Below are 15,739 nucleotides of genomic sequence, written 5' to 3' on the forward strand. Positions count from 1 at the left end.
GTTAATAGTTGTCATAATCTTTATCACAAACTTGCATATAGATTTATACAAATTAATATACATCCTTTTGTATTCCATATTAGCATTAGATTGCATCCATTTTTTAATTATTATCTATAATTTTTTTTTTTTTTTTAAACTGGATTTCTTTGGACTTTCTAAATTAGTAAATTTAGGAACTCTTTTATTATTTATTGATTTTTTTTTTTTTTTTACATTGCAAGTATGGATGAGGTGAGCATATTCATTATTATTCATTCATTACACATTCATTCATTCATTACAGTTTTGTTAAAAAAAATAAGACAGCACATTTGTTTGTTTTTAATTTAGCCATATGAAATGCATATAATTTATGTAAAGCAAGTTGCAACAACTGTATATGGACTTACAATTTTTGTCAATTCCAAAAACCTCTTTGTACTTGTGAAAGCAAACTTTTCTTCAACAGAGATTTATATTTATAGCCTAAGTTACAACATCTCCACCCACATCGGAAATACTAAATGCTTTCAGACTGAAAGTGAAAGAAATGAAATTAATGATGCTCAGGACAGAGAAATGGTCTCCTTCTAGGACTTTAAGATATTTTCTGCATAATAACAGAGTGAGAAATTTGCACTACCAGTATAATATATGCATTTAAGAGAGTTAATTAAATATATATACTACTTATCATGTCATATCATATTATTTTGAGATTCTGAGTAAATTACAAAAGTGATTCCTGAGGCAAAAGTAGTAAAACAAACCACCACCAGAGATTGGTCACTCTATTTATTCACATAATTCTGCATACGTCTCAAATTATGAGTAACTTGTTACTTTCAGTTTTTCTAAAAGTTCAAATAAGCTTTAATGGCAACATGTCAGAACGTTATGAATTTACAACTTGTTGAATTTATTGCGTAAAAAAATAACTTTGTACACAAGTACAAACAATTTCACATAAGCCATAATATAAGTTCCACAGTCAATAATGAAATGAAAAGTATTTACAGAGATGACAAGGATACAAGGAAACATAGATATGCTCTTCAAAGATGTAATAAATTGTGTTAACATCTGCCATTCATGTTACTATTTAACCATAACCTATAGGTTAAAGATAAAATAAGATTCTTTGTGGTTATAAAACTGAGCACCTTCATTACATTAAAGGGCTTCTTTTCTGAGAAATGAAACAGGTAAAGTTTTACTATTAAAGTTGTAAACTTAGTGCTGTATACATTTGTCAATTAGAGGGCTGTAAATCTCTCTAGGTGAAAAATGCAATATAATATTCCTATATATAATTATAGTAGAATAAGCCCCAGTGCAAAAGGCTGTATAATAATATAAATGTGTATAATTTAAAAAAACTAACAACCAAGAGTGATAGCTATTTCCACAAAATATTGTTAAATTACTTTGTGGGTAAATTCAGGGCCAACATTTGCCGCCAACCAGCAGGTGCCGCCAACCAGATGCAATTGTTTCAATTAATTCGGAGCTTTGAAAAGCTTCGTTTCTATTATCTCTATGAAATAGACCTACAACACAAAGTTTCTCTACATACTTCGCTCTAAAGTGGTAGTGACTTTAATCACGTTAAGAACTTCTTTTGCGAGCTCATGCAACACACCCACTGAGGGCTCAAACCAAGTAAAGTGAACAAATTCCAGATGAACAAATGACTTTCAGTTTCAGTTTTGGCTCAGCAGGATAGAGTTCTTTGCTGGACATGTAGGTCACTTTAGAATGGGAGCTAAGTTAAATATTTAACGTTAACTTCTATGTCCTAGTTTTAGAACATTAAATACCATTATATACATGCAGATTTAAATATATTTTATTTTAACTTTCGAATTGACTTTCCATTAACATTAGTCTTCTATAATTAAAAGAGCCATTTTTTAATTACAGACATGGTTGTTATTTGTGTGCAGAGGATGAAGATTATCAACTGTAAGGTACCTGCTTCACAGGCAGTAGTATCTGAAACTTTCAGTCTCAAATGTAAGACAAGGTTAACAGCCCCCATGTTAATATTCTGTAGCTGAGAGCTCAGTGTCTATTGTATCTAAAAACCAATAATATGTATCCTAAAACATGTAGATAAGTGTGACGCTTCTGCCGTTGTTGTAGAGAATTGTACATTGTCTTATTATCTTTTGGGAGAATCCTGTGACATTTCCGGTCAAAAAAAAAAACCTTGCCAGGGGTATGAATAATTTCGGGCTTGACTGTATTCATAGTCCCACATGAATACTTACTTTGATGATTTACATGATTCACAGTGTGATTCTGACTTGATGAAAATCACATTTAACTTTATCCCTGTATTATTTGTGGTAGTACTGTAAGTGTCTTTTATAGTAGCCTGACAAAAGAGTTTAGCATTTGCTTAGGAAATGTTGTTGAGTAGGACTTTAAGATGCTTAACTGATTGTCAGTACAGTATATAATTGTAATTAGTTTTCTCACCATTTCTCTTATAATGCTCATTTTCAAAACTATACAGTGTCCCAGTCCCACAGTGATATCTGTAAAGAGAGGAGCCATAAGCCTTAAATAACAAAATCTACACTTATCTGTCAGCTGGAATAGTCTCGGGACAAGCATAAAAGACAATGACATATTTATACAAAATGTACATATATACAAAAATGACAGCTTAGATTTGCTCTCTATGCCCTATAAAAAGTTGGTAAGACTTTACAATAAGGTTCATTAATTAACATTAGTTCAACTGCTTTAGTTAACATGAGCTAAGAATAAACAATACTTTTACAGCATTTATTAATCTTAGTTAATGTTAATTTCAGAATCTACTAATGCATTAATAAAATAATACAAAAAAAAGTATTGTTTGTTCACATTAGTTAATGCACTGTGAACTAACATGTACTAACAATGAATTTTAACTAATGTTCCACATTGCAAGTATGGCTGTGGTGAGCAAATTCATATTTACCTTTCAGATCATTTTTGATTTCATTAAAGTTTCACTAATAATAAGAACTTTATACATACAGTCTTTGTCCAGTCCAAATACCTCTTCGTCCATGTGAAAGCAAACTGAATTTTTTTTCAACAGAGATTTTTACTTTAACGCCCAAGTTACATTTCCACCCACGTCAGAAATGCTAAATGCTTTCAGACTGACTATGCTTTCAGAAAAGAACTGAAATGAATGAGGCCCAGGACAGAGAAGTTGTCCCCCTCTAGGACTTTATTTATTTATTTTAAATTTAGTTGATGTTGACTTCCAATTTTCTGCGTAATAACAGACTGAGAAATTTGCATTTGCATTGCAACCAGTAAAATATGTAAAAAAAAAAAAAATGGTACTGGGACATCTGAAAGTTACAATTTTATATGTTAATTTTTTTACTGGTGTTTGTGTCCATGGTTATCCTCAGTATTGTCATATCATATTATATTATAAATTACAAAAGTAAAGTCAATTACAAAAGTGATTCCTGAGGTAAAATTAGTAACACAAACCACCACCAGAGATACACCCCCTATTTATTCCCACAATTCTGCACACATCTCAAATTCCTTGTAATGAGTAACTTGTTACTTTCATTTTTTTTTTGAAAGTTCAAATAAGCTTTAATGGAAACATGTCAGCACATGAGTTTACAACTGTGGTTATAAAAAATGAGCATCTTGATTACAGTAAAAGGTTTCTTTTTTCTAAGAAAAGAAACTGGTAAAGTTTTACAATTAAAGTCAATCCTAGTTTAGTACTATTAAAATATGGCAATTACAGGGCTGGAAAATTTCTTGTAAAATCAAAATAAATTTTTCTCAGGTAAAAAATGCCTATACAAACAGGCCCCAGTGCAAATGGCTGTATAATAATATAAATGTGTAGAATTTAAAAACCTAACAAGCAAGAGAGCTAGCTATTTCAACAAAATATTACTTTGTGGCTAAATTCAGGGCCAACATTTATTTTTTAAATTTGGTGCTAAATGTAAGAGATTATACGGGTTTACTGTAAACATGAAATGAATAGGAATTTAATACACATTTGTTTTCTGCACAGTTCATTAGTTATTCAAAATAAATTCTTTTGTATTATAAATGCCACAAAACAAGGAAACAGACTTAAACTCGTCCTGCAAACAGCTATACATGAAAATGTATAAAAACACAATAAAGCAGAAGGGAAAAACACAAGGACTCTAGGTAATTAACTAATAAGACATAGAATGCAAACAATCAGGGCATAATGAGGAGAACAGGAACAGACTGAAATACAAACTGATATGAAACATCCACAGCAAGCACTCCAGACACTGGGAACTTCTCAGAAAGGCTGAATCAGTTTAGTTCAGTTTTCACCCCGCAGAACTGTACAGACAGGATCAAAATGTTTTGTGGCAGTCACATAACGCTTTACAACTACATTAAGATATGACTTAATCACTGAATCTCTATTGCTCCATATCTTGATTCATTATCACTAAAGACAATAATCAAATCTTCAAGCATGACAGTAACCTCATAAAAAAAGATTTACACAAATGTGTGATGTAATTATAAAAGATGTCTCATTGTCTAACGATCTAAGATAAGACAACAAATATATTTGATAACCATAACTATTAAATCATAAAATAATATAATTTTTATTTACAACATAATTGTTTTATCTTTAAAGTGCTCCTATTATGCTTTTTCAAAAATGACCTTTCATGTGGTCAAGTCAAGTCAAGTCACCTTTATTTATATAGCGCTTTTAACAATACAGGTTGTGTCAAAGCAACTGCACAGTATTTAAACAGCACAATAGTGTGTAAGTACCACATTATTGTAAATCAATTTTCAGTTAAAGGCAGTTCATCAATGAATTCAGTGATATCATCGTCAGTTCAGTTCAAATAGTATACGATATCGCTGGAAAGTGTCATGTAACTGTAGGTGAAAATAAACTACCTGCAAAGTTTCGAAGCCAAAAGGACCAATCATAAAGGACTGTGCCGTCTGACTAATCACAGCATTGAGGGCTAATGGAAAGGAGGGGTTTAGAGAGACTGATTCTTTGAAATGCTTCATACGAGTCATTTACGAATCATTTAGAAATGAGGTCAAATTAAATCTATTTTTGGAGAAAACAAAAGTGTTTTTTGACCTTGCATACATGTAAATCCGTTTTAGGAGACATATAAAACAATATTAACAACCTTTAAATTAGCATAATAGGAGCACTTTAAAAGTTATTATGCACTCTGTTACTCTTTCAGCCAACTGCCAAATAACATACACAGGAAAATATAGGCAAATGGTTGAAAAACATAGCTGAACTGAGTTGAGATATTATATACAGAATTTACCAATAATTTTGGCCTCCTCAGTTATATTGTAAAACTACACACTGATGTTGACTATTACAGTATGCTTCTATAATACAGATATTATGGGCACAAAAGAGACAACCTACAGTCAAACCAAAAATTATTCAGATATATTTTTTTATATTGTCTTACTAGTGGTTGCAGGACACTATAGTTATAATTTGTTTAAGTGAGGATAGCAAAATAAAGTAAACTGTGACATTTTATACCCAAAAATTCTTCACTACCAGTAAAATTGATTAAAAATTAGGACCAAAAATTATTCAGACACTTTGACCTAACCATGTTTTTTCCTTTGATTGTTAATACAACCTTTTAACACCACATACTGAACAAAATTAAGCACCGTTTTGTAATTGGTCAACAAAGTATTGATGGTTGTGAAAATATTGTCATCCTAACAGTTTAAATTTTTGGTTGATTGTAAACCATTGCATACACTTCTCTCAAAGTTATCTTGACTGTGTATAATTTAAATGTTTGAAATGTGAAGTCTGTGAATGAGGTTAAAATTATGAATTTTTTTTAATAAAGCACTTAAAATAAACATGCACACACACAAGCTTGATTTAGCAAATTTAATGTTTCATCTTGTTCACAAAATTTCTTCCATAATTTTTTTTGTTCTCTTACATTTCTAAATCAAAAAGCAGACAAAAACAATTTATATTTAAAAAGACCCACCACAAATAAGTATTATTTTTGTTTTTAGATGAAACAGTGTAATCCAGCTATGATCTAGATTGCATAAATGGTTTATGCAAAGTAATTTTATTCTGATCATCTCATTTTACTTTGTTGGATAAGAGGTGACTTTTTCATAATACACAGTTCTGCCATCCTCTCGGATCTTTCTAGCAAAGATTTGAGTGCCATTCTGCATATTGCCCTGGTAGTAAGTCAGTACACCATCTCTTGGCATTTGAAAGGGTATCTTCGCGGCAGGGTTGGTCGAGTTTGATGGAACCAATGCACTGCTCATCTAAAAGAAGGATGAGAAAAATAAGAGCTGGTTTTATGCATTATCTACATATATTAGTTTAGTAATTAAATCTTACGGCTTTACTGGATTTCAGACAATGAGCCCTCAGCTACAAAATATTATCATGAAGGCTTTTATTCTTTGTATGTCCTTGTAAGCCCAAAATACTTTATCCTTGCAGGTAATTTGTGTTTTATTTTAGTTTATCATATTTAGCCTTTATGAATAAATATTTTAGCATTTTTCAGCCATCATTACCTGTGGAGCAGGCGACACACGGCTTTTGTTCTGGGACTGATTGTTCATTTTTGGAGATGTCTGTAATAAGGAAACATTTATTTTCCTCCCAACAATATTTTTTGTTTCTTTCTATATATATAATAAAAAAAATTTACAATCAATAAAATATAATAGCAGAAATACTAGTTTAATCACATATTCATCATAATCTAGATTTATTTCATTAAAGATTCATAAGAAAAACTCAAGTAGCCTACTTTAGCGTTTATTTATAGCAAGCATATTCAAGGATCTTTATATTTACTCACTGTCTTTGTCCAGTCCTCAAGTACCTCTTCACCTCTGTAAAAAGCAAACTGGATTCACTTGCAGCAGATTTAATTTTTATTGAATAAAGGAACGGCTCCTCCCATCATCATCATGCTGGTTGTTCACTTCCCCCACCGACAATCCCTGCCGGACCTGAGACGCGAACCTGCAACCTGAACCAATAATATAGCTCAGAATAAAACTGAAAGTATTTACTGACAAGCAAATGTGATACCATGCCCTTTTTAGAGGGGTTTCAGCATTAAGGTTTTGTGGTTGAGGATAATGGGGATAGTAGAGAACCCTACTCTATAAGTGTTTCTTTTTCAATTAGTTGATTAGCCAACTGACAGATGGCAGACCTAATAGCAGCTATCTGACTTCTTCCTTTCTTATTTCCCTTAAAATCTTTAATGGTCTTAAAGTGTTACTAAGTCTAACACAATGAAATGGTCCTGGGACAGCTTATCAATACAATTCAGATACTCAGACTCCTAGACACATTACAGACACACCCAAGTAAAAAGTGATAAACAAACAACAATGTGTTTCTTCAGTTGTTGGCATTCATGTTAAATTTTAGATTTCTTCTTGACTCATAATGTCCTAAACATTTATTTTTGCTCATAGCTATTATAGCTGTGCCTTTTATATATAGCTGTTGTTATGCCTTTCCAATTGTGAAATATGAACTGCTATCACATCATCTAAATAATGAGTTAAATAATAATTTTTTATTAGTAGTTTAATAATTCATCATTTTTATTTCTGGGTCATTCTGTGTCAATTCAACCAGAGGTCCCCAGCTCAAATGTTTGATTTTGGTAATTTTTATTCTGAAGAAAGAAGACGTGTATGGTGATAAATGTGGTAATATTCAACAATCTGGACATGAATCCTCATTGAGATGTATCATTGAATGAGGTTTTAAATACTTCTTTAATATTTTGGCTTTCATCACTATACATGTCTATCTTTCCTCAGAAAAACATATTAAAAAATATTAATATTCCTATTATGCTTTTTCACTTTTTGAATTTTAGCCAGTGTGTGGTGTGTATGTTTGGGCATAAAAAAGAACTACAAAGTTATAAATCTCAAAGTCCATTCCAAAGGGAGATATTTAATTTAAAAAAAATCCCTTTTCAAGAACTACAATGAACGGCTCATTTGGACTACACAGCTTTGTTTTCTGGATGTTAGGATGTCATAGTTGCCACTGACAGATCCCTATGTAAAGTGAGTTACAGTAGTCCACTCACAAGGTAATAAAAGCATGAATAACAATCTCCAAATCTTTAAAACTCAAAGGTTTTAGTTTAGAGATAATTCTAAGATGATAAAAACTGCTTCTCATAACTGAATTAATCTGTTTATCAAAACTTAGAGATGAATCTATTATGACGCCAATATTTCTCACACTGTCTTTCACTGTCATTTTTAAGGTGTGGGTGTTATCTGCATACATGTGATAAGAGATGTTGTGGTGACAGCAAATAGACCCCAACGGGCACATATATAGAGAAAAAAGTATAGGGCTCAAAATTGAGCCCAGAGGAAGGCCATATTTTAAGAGAACCACAGAAGATAAAACATTTCCCAAATTAACAAAAAATGTTCGGTAACACTTTCTATGAAGCCTGTATTTATAATGCATTATAAAGACATTCTTAATGCATTATAATGCATGCATAATGCCTTATAAACAGCATTATAATATGTTATGTAATTTTATAAATAATTATAGCAACAGTTATGATGCACTATAATACTTATCTATTTGTGCTTATAACTTTGATGAGTACAATGCATTATAACACAGATAAGGCCAGTATTCATAATGCATTATACGGGTATTCTTAATGAATTATAATGCATGCAAAATGCCTTATAAACAACAGTATAATACGTTATATCATCTTATAAATAATCATAGCAACAGTTACAGTGCACTATAATACTTACCTATTTGTACTTATAACTTTGATGAGTACAATGCATTATAACACCAGATGAAGCCTGCATTTACAATGCATTATAAGGGCATTCTTAATGTGTTGTAATGCATGCATAATGTCTTATTAAGAACATTATAATGTGTTGTATCACCTGATAAATAATCATAAAAACAGTTACAATGCATTATAATACTGACCTATTTGTGCTTATACACAGCAAAATCCCCAGTGTTAATTTAACACTCTGAGTGTGGACACATATAGACACTGAAGCAGTGTTAAAGTTAACACTGAAGCAGTGTTGAAGTTAACGAGATAATTAGGTGATTAACGAAGTGATGATTGATCATTATTGAAGACACCTGATGTTACTAAGCAGAATCACCAAAGGAGAAAACCAAAAGTTTTAAGCAACCATTATAGTGGTCAATGTTTACATTAGTTGGGCTCTTGACCCTTAAATCTTCAGTATTAGGTCTTGTTTGGCAACAATTACTGAGTTGTAACAGCCAGACAAACCAAGAGCAGAAGTCTTCAGGTGGCATTGACTGTGCTTGACATAATCATCATGTAATGACTTGAGTATTTGACATAGTATTTCCTTACAGACTACAAGAAACTGTGAACAAAAGAGCAATCAGTTTTGGCATAATCAGACAGATGATGAAAAAAGAGTTATTTTAATTTAGACACACAGACATGAAGAATCAGCGTGAGCATCACAACAATGGTGACCATCAAAAAGCGTGTTGTAGCCAATCAGAACTCATCCATGACTCCCATCATGCATTGTGGCATGAATAAATGTTGAGAGTTGATCTGTTTATCTGAATATGCCGTGTGTCACCATTGTTGAGATTCATGGACTGGTTCTTGATGTCTATGTGTGCTGCTGCGAAATACTGTTTAAAACAGGTTGTAAAAGAATATTTCTAAAATGTATAGGAAGCGCTGGATCTTCTGTAGATTGTAAAGGCTATTAAAATAAGCAAAAAAATAATAAATAAATAAGAGATTAGACACCAGGTGATTCACATCAATCAATGAATATGTTAAAACATAATCATCACCTGATGACTTGAGCTTATGTCTGGCTGTTTTAACTCAAATACAGCAGCCAAACAAAATCTAGTATTAAAGATTTAAGGGTCAAGAGCCCAACGAATGCAAACATTGACCACTATAATGGTTGCTTAAATATTTTGGTTTTCGCCTTTGGTGATTCTGCTTAGTAACATCAGGTGTCTCCAATAATGATCAATCATCACTTCGTTAATCACCTAATTATCTTGTTAACTTCAACACCGCTTCAGTGTTAACTTTTAACACTGCTTTAGTGTCTATATGTGTCCACACTCAGAGTGTTAATTTAACACTGGGGATTTTGCTGTGTAACTATTAAAAGTGTGATGATTTAAAACACACAATGACCATCTTATCTACTTAAGCTATAATGGGTTATATATCCTATAGTTTCATGTTTTATTTTTAACATTGTTTACTTCAGATCTGCACAGTATCATACATCTTATGATTGGTCTTTAACTGCTTAAAGTAAAGTGATGAAAACAAAGACTTCTTTTAAACATCTTAAAAGCTTTATAATGTGGTATTAATATTTATAAGTGGTCTTTGTCTGCTTTAAGTAAAGTGACAAAAATTCGGTATACTTATAAACATCCATAAGATATCATGAATGGGTTATGACACATTTGCTTTAAACTTTATTTTTTATTTGCTGTGAATATTTAAATTGCAATACTTATAAAATAAAATGTGCTCCATTATGTAAAATCAACAAAACAATACTGTATTGTTTAACATGTAAAGGCTTTCCAGTGACCTTACTCTACGTAGGTCACAGTAAAATTTGCATTAGCATAATAGGAAACACTCAAATAGAAACAAAGTAACAGCTCACCTAAAGGCTAAGCAACAAAACTGTAAAACTGTTTTTCTGTATCTCTGATTTGTGTTTTAAGAATATGCAAAAAACATGAGTGAAACCATGGTGTTTGCTGGAACAGCAAGTGAAACCAAACAAAGAAACAGGCCACTCTAATTACATAACTCAGACAACCCTGTTTACATCTCCTAAAGGAACCACAGAATTAAGAGAAAATTAAAGGGAATTTAATCTACACAACAGAACAGTTTAACCTCCTGGGGTCACAAAATAAACAAAAGAAATGAATAAATCAAGCAATAGGCAATAGCTCTCCGTCTGCTTTCATTTGAGTATTTTTTTCTTTAATTTCTGTGGTCAGTGCAGAACGACATCTACCAATAAATGTGCTCAGTGTCTCTGTTTTATCATTCCACTGGCCCATGGACTTGAAAACATCAGGTGCGGCAAGGTGCAGCTCTGCAACAATTGCAGTTCTTGCAATTGTGTTTCTGTCCACTCCAACAGCATCAAATGCAGCTTTCATGGATTTCCCCTTCTTGAAGGCTTCTAGAGTGTAAAGGTATCTGCGAATGATGCCTCTGGTGTTCCTCACTGAATAAAGAGAAATATTGTTATTCATATATGTTGTTATGCTAACAGGCATATTCATACTATTCTCAAATTCTCTACAATATTCTCTACAATATTGGTTCATCTTTATCACAAAACCTAATTTTTTTAGGCATAAGTTTCATCTTAAACAGTCCTTTCGCCGCCTTTTATCTATTATTTTAATTATATGGTTCTCTCTGCATTCTGAGTTTTGAGATATTAAGCTTCAAAGTTTTTCCATTCCACAGAACTTTGTAGATAGAACCTTTTTATTTTTTAAATAAAAAGTCCCAAAATGTACACAACTTTAAAAAACATTAAATAATGTAAATAAGTTATGAATAACAATGTGTATAACTCAATTTTGACAAAAATGTCAGATGGAACCTTATAATTCTAAAGCAGCAATTTATCCACAATGGAACTTACTGCGTACACGGTTGTGTTCAGTAGCATCTGCTGCAGGTAGTGCTAAGTTTTTATGCTTATGTTTTCTCTTCTTCATCTTGACCTCTTCAAGGGAGGAGTCTGAAAGGCTTGAAGACTCATCAGAATCAATGACCTCCTCTGAACTAGAAATGGCAATCCGTGGAGATTTCTTTGAGGCTTTTCGGCCTACATAATATAATACAGGTTACTTGTTACTTTAGATTTGCATCCATGCATGTATATTCTTTTTTCCTGCTTAGCCAACCACCATTCAAACTCTAAGTAATTTTAACTCAAATCATTGGGTCTCATTCACTAATAATTGCATGGATTATTTTGTATTTGTATGCACAGGACCCAGACTACAGACCTCTCATGAGACAGCTGTACATAAGCGTATACCCACATTATTGAGAAACCTTGCAGCTGAACATAACACAGCTTTTCTTACTCTTTCACTGTATATTATGAAATGTATTTAAGATTAAATAAGTTTGTTTTATTTGAAAATTATATAATTTTATATATTGTATATTAAAATGAATTAGTAAGTATTATTATTAATTTACTTATAATACTTCAAATTATTATTTTATTATTATTAAATGTACTTTTAATACTTCATTAAGTATTATTAAAGTATTAATACTTTAATGTTGTGTTAAGTATAACTTCTTAAGATGATTATAAGGCTGTACAGAGTAAGCTTTTTTGTGTACATGTGGTTTCAGCTGTTCCTATATTTTGTTGTAAATTTACAGTAAGTTTTGTTGAATCGTGATATATTCTTAAAATTGTTCATACAAACATTTCATGCACAAATTTGTGTGCATGTATGCTTAGTGAATGAGAGCCAATGTTTTGTGTTCATGTATTTATTAAGCAGATAATAGCCGATAGAGCAGTTTATGGTTAATGTCTAGTAATCACTATTAAAAGAATAAATATACCTGGTTTCCTTTCTTCATTTTTCTTTATCAGTTCCCTGATAAAGCTATCTTTCTTAACCAGCTCCTCTTGAAGGAACTGTTTATCATTCTTTAGAATTCCAATGGTTTCGTCTCTCAGGTCCCCTTTTTCTTTTTCAGCTTGAAGCTGTATTTTAAGTGTTGCAACCTCATGTGTATAAGTTGGAGCAGGTGGATCTGAAAATTGACAAAATGTTGCACAGCATACAGCTATTAGTTCTGTCCTTTTAAAGGGATAGTTTACCAAAAAAAAAAAAATTTGATGTATCTGCTTAGCCCCAGGGCATCCAAGTTGTAGGTGACTTTGTTTCTTCAGTAGAACACAAACAAAGATTTTTTACTCAAAGCGGTGCAGTCTGTCAGCCATATAATTGCAGTGGATGGGCACCAAACCTTTAAAAGTAAAACAAAACATGCACAGACAAATCCAAATTACACCCTGCGGCTCGTGACGATACACTGATGTCCTAAGACACGAAATGATCAGTTTTTGCGAGAAACTGAACAGTATCTAGATAATTTTTTACCTTTGATGCACAGCCACATCCATCTGTCCTGAGCACAAGCTCATCATCCGACTTGTTGCATGTGTGCACGCTCTGGCGTAGTATACGCAAACGCCGTAAGGGGAAATCGGTGAAAAGTCAACAGTCCCGGATGAGTTTGCACAAGCAAACGTAATCTTTTGTCTTTAAATCGGTTTGAACAATCAGGATAAGCGCAAGTAATTACCATTTTGAATAGCCGCTATACCCACAATCTCTGTGCACTGTGTAAACAATGAGTGTCGTATGCACGCGACAGATCGCTTCCGGCGTTTGCGTATACTACGCCAGAGCGCGTACATGTGTAACGAGCAGGACAGATGACGTGGCTGTGTATCAAAGGTAAAAAATGATATAAATACTATTCAGTTTCTCACAAAAACCGATCGTTTCGTGTCTTAGGACATCAATGTATCTTCACGAGCCGCAGGGTGTAATTTGGATTTGTCTGTGCATGTTTTTGTTTACTTTTAAAGGTCTGGTGCCCATCCACTGCCATTATTTGACTGACAGACTGCACAGGTTTTCATTAAAAATCTTCGTTTGTGTTCTGCTGAAGAAACAAAGTCACCTACATCTTGGATGCCCTGGGGGTAAGCAGATAAACATCAAATTTTCATTTTTGGGTGAACTTTCCCTTTAATTAGATTGGCCAAACATCAGTTCCAGAATGCAGATATTAAGGGCCAGTTGCATAAATTTAGCATCTGTTAGGACTTAAGTATCTTAACTACTGGTTTGTCCAACTAGCAGTTAACCAAAGGGTAATCAGTCATATTTTTTGGTTTCAACTTAGACTAATTTACATTTTTTCTGTAACTAAATTTAAAAAAATACGACCAGTCTTAAAGAAAAAATTAGCTGACTATCTTTTTAAGACTAGTCTACATTTTTATGCAACCGGCCCTACATCAATGCAATATTACGTAAAGTAAAATGTAGAAAAAAAATATATATATATATATATATATGTTAAGAAATATAAGTAATTAATTGATTTCAATATTATTATCCCTTAAAAAATGTTTGTTAAAAAATAATAATAAAAAATCCAGGTAATCTAGTAATCTACCATATGAATTATAACATTTTTGATATTATGTAACCTTAAACTGCATTCAACGTGCTATTGCTTGTACAGTCAGGCCTTAAGGATGAAATACTTAACGTTAATTAGTAGTAACAAATCTGCTCACCGTTTTTCGTTGATGTTGAATCATCACCCATGATGTTGTCAGGGGAATTAACGTTAGTAACATTAGCTTTGCGCTCCCGTCTTCGGCTCATATCTGTCCTAAAATCAATTTGAAATGTTAAAAACTTACATATCCACGCCTAAATGTATATGGATACAAACTTGAAAGCTATTTTACTAACATTAACTGAAATACCTACCTTATGTGGAACAGGCCTAGTAAGTAATCTTTACAAATACGTTAATGCTAGCATTTAACATTTACTTGTCATTAGGGTGCTTTTGTGTTCAACGAAACTCACTTAATTAGTCACGATGTTTGATGAATTCGTCAGATTCGTCTCATAGAGTAGGACGGTTACCAGCCGGAAATACAACACTGCACTCAAAAAAATGGTTTTGTGCCATTGTTGGTTTTATTTAAATATTTTATTTTAAAACAACATATATATATTTTGTTGTCCACCAAAACACTATTGCATTGTGCTTAAATAACTTAAGCTGTTTAATTATCCACTTTACTTAATTATGAATTGTTAAAGTAACGCAAAGGGTTTAATTTCACCATTCAAAAACGGGATGTGACAATTTCTAAAGTATTTGATGAAGACACGTCGTCATGATTGATCATTATTACAGACACCTGATGTTAATAAGCAGAATCACCAAAAGAGGGAAAAAAAATTTAAGCAACCATTATAGTGGTCAATGTTTGCATTAGTTGGGCTCTTGACCCTTAAATCTTCAATGTTAGATTTTGTTTGGCTGCTTTTACTGAGTTATAACAGCTAGACAAGCCAAGAACAAAAGTCATCAAGTAGCATTGACTGTACTTAAAATAGCTATCATCATATAGTGACTTAAGTACTTGACTTAGGTTTTCCTTACAGATTTCAAGAGAACTGTGAACAAAAGATCTGTCAGTTTTGGCTTTATGAGACAGATGAAGAAAGAAAAAAAAGCTTTTTTGCTTTTAGACACACAGACATGAAGAATCAGTGTGAGAATCACAACAACGGTGACCACCAAAAAACCAAGTTGTAGCCAATCAGAACTCATCCATGACTCCCATCATGCATTGCGACATGAATAAATTATGAGCTCTTTGGCCTATTTTTTAGTAAACCAAAACAAGCTGACTAAACTTAATGGTTTTAAGTTAAAGGACATTGATTACATTGATTTGGTTGGACATTACTATTTCACATTGATTTTCCTAATTCAATTGTGTTGTCTTAACAGAATAATTTTGAAAAGATTGA

The sequence above is a fragment of the Garra rufa genome, chromosome 9, assembly GCF_049309525.1.
Source record: "Garra rufa chromosome 9, GarRuf1.0, whole genome shotgun sequence".
Lineage (NCBI taxonomy): Eukaryota > Metazoa > Chordata > Actinopteri > Cypriniformes > Cyprinidae > Garra > Garra rufa.